Below are 12,352 nucleotides of genomic sequence, written 5' to 3'. Positions count from 1 at the left end.
ATTTGAATTAAGTTGTTGGGAAATGTTTGTGTTGTCAATTTGAGGGCGAGTGGATCGCTTAAAACTTGGTAGATTTGTATTAAGATGTTGGCATCTTAAAACTTGGTAGATTTGAGCTACTGTGAAAACTTATCAGTTGTAATAATGTTGCTTCTACTTTGGTTTCTTATTTGAGTCAAATTCAAATTTCCATCAAAATTTGAATTTAAATCAATATTTGAATTTGGGCCAAAATTTGGATTTGAGAAAAGTTGAAGTTGAACATTGGAGGTTCATTGCTCTATGCGGTGTTTTTGATCGAGCATTTGAAGTCCAATATTCGTAGGTGAACAGTCTGAATGAGAAATGTGCTAGAAATGAGCTCGAAAGCTAGGGTAAACAGCCCTATTTGAAATCAAGTTTTTTTTACCTTGCCTAAATGAGGCAAATATATTTTTATTAACACTTGTTCCATATATATAGGGTAAAAACGAAGTCTCAATATTTGTTGATTAATATTCATATTACTACACTTTTTTGAAAAAATATGCTTTTATTTCAAAACCGTCAAATAACATGTTTTAGATATGAAAATGAAAAAGTAAGTTCAGATCCTTCTTACTCACTCCAAAATGAAGCTATGGAGATTTTTCTGATTTTTTTAATTATTTTGATTTTTTTTCAAACCCTAAACCCTCTCTCCCTATTCTACAAACTCTGGAAATGTTCATAGGTGATAGCTCATTTGTGTGAAGACTTTTTTCATGAAAATGACCTACACCAAGTTTATATTTTTTTTCTCATAACCTTGTCACATATGACGGCTCTGTGCGCAAGAATTACAACATTTTGAATTTTTTTTGAATTTTTTAAAAACATTTGAACTTGATTTCGACAAATCACTTCAAAAAATGATTTTTCAAAAAAACGCCCCTATACCGAGTTTATATATTTTTATGGTAACTAGGTCTCATAAACGGACGAACTACGTTTGTTTTATATTTTTGCGATTTTTTCTAATTTATTTATGGCCATTTGAAATTTGGTCAAACCCTAATAACCCCGTTGACTCGCTCATAACCCCGCAGAAATGCTCCAAACCCTAGCGTTGAACGTGCGCCATCGGATCCTACCAAGCGCCAAACACCACCTATCAGATGTGGGGCAGGCATGCGCGATCCGCGTGATGCATCCTGATTGGCTACTGCACTGTCCTTCTCGGGTTTTTTTACGATCTGCCCCACTTTACATATGAAATTGTATTTTTCGCACATGACCACCACATGTCAGTGTTAAGAGTTGGTTCAAATATTCAAACTGCAAAATACAATGTGGCAAATCGTCAATATAGCTTCCCTTCTCCTCTTCTCCATCTGACAGACAAAGGCATCGAGCAGATCGAGCAATTCCTCTGTTTCTTTCCCCATCTTCTCGTTCTTATTCCTCTCGAGCAATTCCTCTGTTTCTTCCTCTTGGGTGATATGTCGACCTCCTTGTCAGCCCCCCGTTCCACGTGGCCGGTGTATGGTCCAGTGCCGATGACTCGATGCACTGACTGCCCACGGACTGCGCCACTGAAGCGGTTGACTTCGAAGGAGGAGAAGAATGGGAACTTTGGGCGCGAGTTCGTCAAATGCGAGAGCAAGCCGGAGGGGCAGGTTAGATCCGAGTTTTCCTCGCATCCTTTATCTCTAATTTCTCAAAAAATCTGTCAGATTTGGATTTAGGTTACATGATTTCGTTTTCAGATCATGAAGAAATGCCACCATTTCGAGTGGATGGATGATTACATCCAGAGGCTTCAAGGGTTGGGCTTGCTGGATTCGAGGGGGAATGCAATCCGCGAGTCCAATCTGCCCCATGACAGTGCCGCTCCGGCAGCAGCAGCGCGTCCGGAATACCCGACGGTGGTAGATGTCGAACTGAAGACGGAATTGAAGAAGATGAACAAGAACTTCAAGGAGCTTATTGAGATGAAGAAGCAATCCAATCTGATAGCTTTAGGAATACTTGCTCTAGGATTTTTTTACTTGATGGCCATCTCTCGTTAGAGATGTTTGTCTACTGTTGTTGCCACTGTTTAGCAATCCAAGTCTGTTTATCTCAAATGCAACTCTGTTTAGTGCAACTGTCGATCTCTGAATGTATGCAGTTTACTGTTAAGTTTCAACACTTTCAGTTTCGGCAGAAAACAACTACCAGTTCAGTGATAGGATTATTTTGTTAGCTAATAACCTCGAGTGTTGGATCATACCTTAGCTCGTCATATGACAGTAAGTAGTACTTGAGCAGCACAAGGGATATACATCAAGTTCATCTCTTCTCTCTCGCACTTGCCAAACTTTTGTCCTTGAGTTCGTCAGTTCTGCTAAAAAAACCTAGTTCGCGGGCCCAACGAGAAAGCCCAGAAACAAGCGATGTTTCTTTCTTTAGGAAGGATTGCTTGGTTCTTTTTTGTTTCTAATTGCTTTTTTCATTAATTTGATTGCACAATCTCTTCTATCTCATTGAGGAATTTTTTTGGCTTTCCTTTATGGGTCCCTTCATTTTTTTGAATCAAAGTATTTGCAAACCGCAGTATTATTATGCCTAGCGAACCAATACTTCATGATTAGAAAAAGAGGTCTAACCCTCTTTTTATATACTTCAAACATAGTGTAGTTAAAACTACACTTTTGACTAAAGCCAAATATCTCAAAGTATTTGATACTTCAATATTTCTGAAAACCAAAGTATTCTTTGAAGGGAACCCTTCTTTGAATACCTAAAAAATACAGAGCTCTCAAACCAAAGCCGTGTACAAATGTACAATATGTTCTTATTTTTAGAAGGCATCTATAAACACATCATTTTTAGTTTGTTTGGTTAATTTTTCCCACGCTAATTAGCCGTGTCTAAACTTGGGACAAACAAAATACAAACATAACAAAGCATTAATATAACGCACATAACTTAACTTAGATAGGGTTGCTAGGGCAACATAAGTTCTTACATAGACACCGATAGATAATCCCTAATAATTAACCTTACATAGATAGGGTAGCTAGCTCGGGCAACACACACACCAAACTCACACTACATAGTAGATAGATAGGGTAGCTAGGGAAACACCGCCATGTCTTCACCGTCGTCTTCACCTTAACCGCCGGCTTCACCGTCTTCTTCGCCGCCGGCTTCAGTACTCCTCCTCCTCAAGGCCGTTGTCGCCGACGTAGTACGGGAGGCTGTGCATGCGGTTGCGAGCGGGGAAGACGCTCTCGAAGTCGGTGAAGATGTTATAGGTCGTGAATGCGATGAACTCGCATCCACACCAATACACCTTGCCGAGCAGGTAGTAGGCATCGAACCTGTTGGTGAAGTGGACGACGAGCCCTACCACTGGACCGTTGGCGTGGGGACGCTGCTCCACGAGGTTGAACATGGGCGGCGAGCCCGCCGGGAGGTGGTGGAAGCCCGCACAGAGGAACCCCCGTGCAAGCTCAGTGCTTCCCCTCCAGCGGGAGAACGCCCACACGCGGAGGGATTCCTCGACGACGACGTTGGCGGGGTACCGCCGTTCCGGCACGGTGGGTGGCGCTTGGAACGTCGGCCCGTTGTACTGCATCTTGCTCGCTTCGCTGAGTGGAACGGCTTTGGCTTTTGGGGGAAGAAGAGAAGTTGGAGGCGCAGATGGATCTGTAGAAGAAGAGGCAATGAAGGGCAGTTTAAATAGCCAGGGGAGACGCAGTGGGTACACGCGCAACCAGCGTAGATCGTGACTCAGTGCGTGCGTGAACCGATGCGATCATCAATTTGTGAGCGTGAATCGATGCGAGCGTGCTTTGCGTGCTCTGCGTTGGCGGCTGCCTGCCTCCCCCTTCTGCGTGCTCTGCATTGGCGGCTGCCTGCCTCCCATTCACGAGCGTGCGTGCAGCCTGCGGCGTGAACCGATGCCTCGACATATGGACGCGACCGTGCGTGCAGCCTGCCCCTTCTGCCGCCGGCACGTATGCCTGCAACGCGAGAAACGACGCTGCGGAGCGACTGAATCCACCGGCAACCGTGCGGCACGGATCGATGCATGCGTGTCGGCATGCATGCATGCGATTAGGTCTAGGTCACTAGATACGTGCGTGGCAGTGTTCGCATGCATAGCAGGCTACATCGATGCCAAAGTCACGCATGCATAGCAGGCTGCATCCATCCATAGCAGGCTTTTTTAATTGGGCTCCCTTTTTAATTTATTACCAACAAACTAACGGGCCCGTCCTATGAACACAAACACGGCCCAAACAGCGAAGCCACAACCACAGTCAACAGAGTCCAACATGGCCCCACAAGCCAGTTAACGGCCAAGACGGCAAACGTCTGTTATGAACATTTGTGAGAGTTTCAGCTAAGGGAATGGGGAAAAGTGGGCAAAAGTTTGAAGCGTGGGGAAAACTGAGCACAACTAAGGAATTGGGGGCACAGATGGAATAAGTCCAAAAAACAATGCAAAAAAATTGAGGTTCGTCATTTATATTCCAAGATATGAGAATAAACAGACAGTTTACACAGAAGTTCACCGGGATAAATTTATAAAATTAGCTCGGGATTACTACACTTAGTCTGCTGGTTCAGTCATTGACAAACGATTTTATAATAGAAAACTAACTTTAAAGACTTCATGCATGTAAAAAACAATGCGGCATAAGGTTCTTCTGTTAACAGAACCGAACATATACTAAAACTAAAGAAAGTTTCCTACAATTCATAATATGACTAATCTGTATGGAATGGAACTGAACCACTTTGAATAAAAAACATCCACAGGCAAGACCAGAAGATCGAAATCTAGTTTCTCTAAGGGATCAGATCACAAAGAATATATAAGGTGAGTATGTGAAATATCAAAAGGGGAACAAACAATGCATGGAGGAGATGTTATGAAATGTCAGTTATATCATCAGTCCATTACTTGCACATCTTCAACAACAAATCCATCAGGGAGGACGACCTCCGGGAGCTAATTAAGGCTGAAGTAATACAAATTGTGAAGTACAACAGAACCAAGCCACCAATTTGCATGTGATCTTGCATGACCAATGCCACCTATCATTATTATATATTATCATAATGTCGAGGTAAGGAGTATTTTAACTACCAAACTGTACTGCTAAGTTTTATTTTGTTCCAAACAATGTGCCAATTCAAACGGACCAAGCTTATATGTGATACTTCCAACCCACAAACTAAACTGATTTCTTAGTTCAGATCATACTTTTTATGTAGGAAAAAGCTAGCGCTGCTCCTAGGAATCCTAACAAATGTTGCTTTGGTTTTACAATTCCATTGCTTCTAACTTCCAAATCAAACTGTTGTTACAGACATGTTTGCTATGTAGATGTAGCCTAAAAAACTCTATATTTACTTTCTCAAATAGATTGCATTTTCTGGTTGTCAAAATAGGGTTAGCAGCAACTTTCATGCCAACATGATGTCCTCTTGATATCATCACATATAAAAGAACAAGGCACCAAAGCAGGAAGTTTCGTTTGCACTCTTATGTTTGTAAATACACAACACCCATGATGGTGTCTCTGTAGGCCTCCCGTTTGCACACAAAAAAATGAGGTCCAGATGCTTAATTCACTCCTTTCTCGACCTCAATTAGACTTCTTTTATCCAAAGTTAGGAGCATACATATATGATAGGACCATGCAGCAATCCGGCGAGAGGTTACTGCCTGTGAAGTGGTGCTGTCAAGATGGTGAACGAAGATGTCGCCAGGATGCAGACCTGCATGACAGATAGGTGGTGTGTCTCTGGTGAAAGGATTCAGACGGAGAGTTTGGACGGGGGTGTCGAGCAGCGAAAACCACCAAAGCGTGGCACCAGGTATTTACATCACTACTTTGAATTAATGTCATAAACATATTTTTGATTGAGTGGTACTATCGTAAACCTATCGAAATTGAAGAAAGACTGCCACGATGTGTTAGCTTTACCTGAGATTTGGACTAACAGAGACCCAAGCACATCCTTTGATCGCCCTGCAAAGGTCCTCCTTCTCTCTCAAACATGAAGCGCACAGCTATCCCTGACCAACACACGGATCTGTTTTTCCCCAATTCCCATGCTCCATCTCTAGCTTGCTCTCTACCGATTAGTGAGGATTGACTTAGCTACTGGAACAGAAATCCCTTCTCTTTCCTGCTACTATTCCTCTCCTTTTTGCCTATCACATAGGGATCAAATCCCTTGATTTCACTCTGGGTGGGGCTTGGTCCTGCTTGGCGAGGGGATTTTGCCGGGGGAGTGGGGGCCAGCAGGCGGGCGAGCTGGTGGCGGAGGTGGCTAGGTGATGCGCCCCGAGGACGCTCGCTGTTCCCATGGCCTCGATCCGTTCCTTCGGCTGGGGAGAAACTCGCCATCAGCAGGTCTGGAGAAGGCATGGAAACTTGATGCGTGTTCGCCGTCCACGACGAACGGAACCAGAAGGAGGCCATCGCCAGGTGAAGCACAACGGCTGGGCGTTGCACGAGATGCGGCGGATCCTGCCGATCTCATTCCGATTTGGCGTCCGCGAAGCGAGGGCGGGCACCGCGGAGCGGAGGGATGGGGCCGCGGGGCCGGAGGGAAGCGTTCTCGTGCAGGGCGGGGCAGGGGAGTCGGGGCTGCGTCTGAGAGCGTTTTTGGTCTGACGATGGTGGATGGCGGGTTGATTCTATAACAAGTCCGGGGCCTTTTTACAAAAAACGCCGCGATGGTGAACCCGACAGATTCAACCCGTGCTTTTTATTATTACTAGTAGAATGCCCGTGCGTTGCCACGGACCAACAAATGAAATTGTGTAAACAATGCTCATTTTTCTCCCCAGAAACGAGCATATTGCACGCAATGTTCAACCACAACACAAATGCAAGCATATTCTTCTCTCTATTCTTACAAACATGACACACCCCTCTAGCCGCCCTTTCCCATTAAACTTGCCGTTCATCACCTTCTCTGTCCATACATCATTCACCCTCTCAATCTATTGCCCCTTAATTTTGCATGTAGCTTCCATGTCATTGTTTCGTTGTCTCGGACGGTACAAAAAAACCCTACCACGTCACCTTCTTCTAGATTTATTCCTAATCCAAGGAAGCTAAATCTAGTTGAATGACCGTGCGTTGCCCTGAAAAATAAAATTATCTATGAAAACACATATCATAATATCATTATATGGAGTTTGTACATCACATGCTTATGACTATGTTTCTCCAAGCATGCATTTCAATTTCCACCCTCACCAAAATATGTACTTACATGTGCTCCTTCAACCACACAAATACGTCTTATCCCCCCCTTCATGAAATTCGCTTTGCATCATTGTGTTGCACATGTGATATTTAAAAACAAGGAAGCGAGTGGTGTCATCAGCATTAGTCATCTACATTTGGCACTCGGGAAGAAGGCACAATTGGCTTATCTGACCAGATTTGATTCTATCTAGGTGTTACTCTTCTATATTGACGAGTTCCGTCTGTGAAGCGAATTCTAGGCTTCCTCCTGTTCAACACAGGTACCAAATTTGAGATGCAAAACTTTACGATGTACATGATTTCTTGCACAAATCCTCTTGCCGGATCATGGAGCTTTAAATTTTCTGTGGACAAAATCATCCGAGTGCAGTGTATTGCAATGCTCGAGTAATAAACATATACAACAAACTTTTGAGTCTATGAATTTATGATAGTGAGGAGTATAAACTATGAAACATAGATTGGAATCTCATGAGGTCAGTACAACTTAAATGAAGTTCCTAAAGAATATAAGTTGAAGATTTCGTAACATATCAGTTGGTATTTCAATGATAGTTGGACCATAAAGTTTGCAAGCTAGTTTCCCTTCTAAGAAGGGCCAAATACATTCCTTATAAACAGCTGGAACTCTATGTCCTTAGTAAGTTTCCCGAAAAAAGCGACACTTGCACCATCATGGATGTCCGAGTACTTCGCATGCTATTTCTCCCACCTCCGTTTTTTGTCTCCCCTCCCCTTTCGCAAAAGAAAACGGTTTTACCCATGCATGTTCACCGCTGGAAATAAGCCCCAACTCATGCATGCACATGCTTTAAAAAAAAGTCGGCCGACCCGAAAAGGAAATCTTGCCCACACACTCCGGAGGTGAGCTCGTCCAATCTTGCCACCACTCCATCTCCCCCGATTGTCGTTCTCCACCTTCCCAGCCCTCGCCACTTCACCTCCCCCATCCATGCACCGCTTTTGTAGGCAGCCCCTGTCATCGCCGCCTTCATCGACGGCCCCCTCGCCACCACCACAGCGTGATGCCTTGCCATCATCTCCATGCCCCCATCAGTTGTGTCCACTAATCAAATAGTGGGACCTACAAACAGATTATACACTAAAAACTTAGTACGCAAGATTAGTGCAAACCCAAACCAGATTCAGCGAACTAAACCAAATATAACTCCCAGGCAAAGAAGGGTACCTCCCCATCAGTTCCATAGAGTCACACGATCGACAACATATACAGATTTCCGATCAGATGAGTAGACAATGTTGCGAACCTCCCCAGACCATTCTACAAAGGGTTACAAAATGGTAGATAGAAAATAGGGATGCATTTTATGTCCTCGTAGAAAGGACATATAGATATAATATATATGTCCAAAAATTTACCTGGAGCATGTACATTTAGAATTTTGTTAGCAACTCACCTGTAGAAGGCATAAAAATTGAGGTCACCAGACACAAAATTAAAAAATACATACACATCATGTATGTTCACGATCATGTGAAGTGAAACAATTTTGAACAATAAACCGAAAAATGACGTGTTAAATTAGTCTACGTTCCCAGGAGGCCAAACAGAAATCAAAAGATGTGATGTTCAATTTATTTATCTGATAGGAAATGCTCTCTAGTTATATTATTACAGTTATCAGTCTACAAACTGAAAGGCATTGTGCTATTCATGACAGTTCTCTTGAACTTCTGATGCAAGAATGCAAATTCGAATGACAAGAATAGACGGTGCCCCTTAATATAGACCCAAAATTAATTTAGTAAACCCATTGATCACAAGATTTTCCGACAGAAACACGATAGACTTCCCGACCTAGCCCTAGAACGGAACCCGTAACGTCCCCCGCCGCTCGGTCCCCAGCCCGCACTGTCGTGGGCGCCTCCCACACCGGCGGCATCCCTTCGGGGTCCCCAAGATGACGAGCGATCCGGCGCGGAGGAAAGGGCTGGCACTTGAGGAGCAGCGACTCGGTCGGGAGCCTGGCCAGCGCCAGCGGCTCCCTCCATCATCGCCGCCCTCGGCCACATCCAACGCAGTCGTCGGCCACGAAGAGGCGGACGAGCCCGGCAGCAGGGTGTTGTCCCTCCCATCGCTTCATGTTCGACTACTCTTCCTTGGATCGCCTACCACCACAGATGCAGGGATCCTCTTGACTCACACGCCGACCATGCCTCAACCAGCGAGCATCGGCGCATCGCCGGCGCGCTCCTTGTGCTCTCCCTCCTCTCTTCCATGGTTGGCACAAGGGAGGGATGAGACGGGCAGGAGAGAGCCTCTTTATCTAGATCAGGCAGGGGTTAGGTTTGGAAAGAGTAAATCAGCTAGAGCGATTGAGGGAAGGAGATCGGAATGGAGCAGGGCGCGATTGAAGGGTATGGCAAGAAGAACTTTTTTGGAAAGCTTTGATTCTGGTGATAATTACCATATTCGAAATTTCCTTAGTTATAGCCTTACCATACATGGATTGATTTATTACTATAATTATCATATTTGAGATTTCTAAGTTTATAGCCTTACCATACGTGGATTAATTGTGATTGATTACCATAAACCGGAAGATGACGTGTTAAATTAGTCTACGTTCCCAGGAGGCCAAACAGAAATCAAAAGATGTGATGTTCAGTTTATTTATCTGATAGGAAATGCTCTCTAGTTATATTATTACAGTTATTAGTCTACAAACTGAAAGGCATTGTGCTATTCATGACAGTTCTCTTGAACTTCTGATGCAAGAATGCAAATTCGAATGACAAGAATAGACGGTGCCCCTTAATATAGACCCAAAATTAATTTAGTAAACCCATTGATCACAAGATTTTCCGACAGAAACACGATAGACTTCCCGACCTAGCCCTAGAACGGAACTCGTAACGTCCCCCGCCGCTCGGTCCCCAGCCCGCACTGTCGTGGGCGCCTCCCACACCGGCGGCATCCCTTTGGGGTCCCCAAGATGATGAGCGATCCGGCGCGGAGGAAAGGGCTGGCACTGAGGAGCAGCGACTCGGTCGGGAGCCTGGCCAGCGCCAGCGGCTCCCTCCATCATCGCCGCCCTCGGCCACATCCAACGCGGTCGTCGGCCACGAAGAGGCGGACGAGCCCGGCAGCAGGGTGTTGTCCCTCCCATCGCTTTCATGTTCGACTACTCTTCCTTGGATCGCCTACCACCACAGATGCAGGGATCCTCTTGACTCACACGCCGACCATGCCTCAACCAGCGAGCATCGGCGCATCGCCGGCGCGCTCCTTGTGCTCTCCCTCCTCTCTTCCATGGTTGGCACAAGGGAGGGATGAGACGGGCAGGAGAGAGCCTCTTTATCTAGATCAGGCAGGGGTTAGGTTTGGAAAGAGTAAATCAGCTGGAGCGATTGAGGGAAGGAGATCGGAATGGAGCAGGGCGCGATTGAAGGGTATGGCAAGAAGAACTTTTTTGGAAAGCTTTGATTCTGGTGATAATTACCATATTCGAAATTTCCTTAGTTATAGCCTTACCATACATGGATTGATTTATTACTATAATTATCATATTTGAGATTTCTAAGTTTATAGCCTTACCATACGTGGATTAATTGTGATTGATTACCATAAATACGTTGGGTATTGTCGGCCAGACGAGAAAGAGAAAAACCGGTGGGAGTGGGGTGGTGGGAGGTGGGACGAAGAAAAACCGGTTGAAAAAAAACCGGTTGAAAATAAACCGGTTGAAAGTGGGGGGGACTATTCAACCAATTCGTCCATTAGGAGTAGAGACTAGTAGAATGCCCGTGCGTTGCCACGGGCTTCACAATTTTTTTGCTGAAATTAAATAAAGAAAATGTATGTTAAATTTCATAGGTAGAGACAATATAACACAGACACCATTGCATAATACTTGAAGTCAAGAGTCCCCTCTCCCCTCCTTCCTCCCGGGTCACCCCGCGCGCGAGCGGTAGGAAACCCTAGCTGCCGCCAGCAGGGTCGCCCTCCTTCTCCTCCTCCGCCTCGCCGCCTCTAGAGGGTGTGGCCAGGCGAAGCCTGGTCGGTGGCGGGGAGATCTCACTCAGCAGGCTCGACGCGGGCCAAGGTGGCTGGGTCGGGTGTTGCGCTAGACGGCAGGCACGGTGGAGCGCCAGAGGCAGTGCGCGGCGGCGGCATGGCGGTGGCGTGCGGGGGTGCGTGCTTGGGGGCCGGATGCGGTCACGGCTCCGCTGGATCTAGCCCTCCGAGCGGCGCGGGCCATGGGTAGCTCGGGCGCCGAGCGGCCTCCTCCGTCGTGGCCATGTTGGCTACTGGAGGGGGCGGCACAATGGTGGTGGTGCGCCCTTCTCCCCCTGCTGCTCATGGGTCCGTGCTCAGCGACTAGTGGCGAGTGTGTGGCCCGCCGGTGGGGACTGGGGTGCTCCGGGGAGGGAGGTAGGGGTGCATCTCGGCCTTGCCGTCGTGCACGACGATGGCCCTGGTCCCCGGTGTGCATGCTGGCTTGTCGTCGCTGACGGTAGTGCCCCCCCAGATCTGGCCGGCTCATCCCTTATCTCGTCAAGGGGCTCGCTTTGGGGGTGGAAGGAGGGGCCTTCTGCCCCCTCAACGGTCGGTGGTAGCTATGGGCTATGGTGATGGGTGGATGTGGTCCTGGACGCCGGGGCGGCGGCCTAGGTGGTGGGAGCTGTGTTGCCCGTGGGCGGGGCGCGCGGCTCGGGTGCTGGCTAGCGGCCATGGCCGTGAGGGCGACGTAGCGGCTAGCTTTCGAAGTTCGGTAGTGGGGGTGGCCGGCCTATTTTGGTTGCGCATACCCTGTTCCGCTGGTGGATAGTGCTTACCAAGGTGAAAACTTTGTTTGCCTTCGGCCGACCGATGACGGCGGCGGCGTCTGTGGGCGTCGTAACCTTCCTGAAGGCTCTGTCGTGGCTGTTCTTGATGCTCCGGGACGCTCCGGGTGAAGACCCTGATTCTTTGGATCGGGCGGTGGCGGCGCTACGACGTCGTGATCTTCTTAAAGACGCGGCTTTGGAGGCCCCGATCCGTTGATGTTCGGCTGCTCCTCTTCGTGGTGTCATGTTGAGGGCTTCTTCGAAATCTAGCGATAATTCATCTTCCAACCTATAGTGTGCTTGGTTTTGCTTGG

This window comes from Triticum aestivum, chromosome 2B, assembly GCF_018294505.1.
Source record: "Triticum aestivum cultivar Chinese Spring chromosome 2B, IWGSC CS RefSeq v2.1, whole genome shotgun sequence".
Taxonomy (NCBI): domain Eukaryota; kingdom Viridiplantae; phylum Streptophyta; class Magnoliopsida; order Poales; family Poaceae; genus Triticum; species Triticum aestivum.
The sequence above is the reverse complement of the archived record's forward strand: the minus strand, read 5'-3'. Positions refer to the sequence as shown.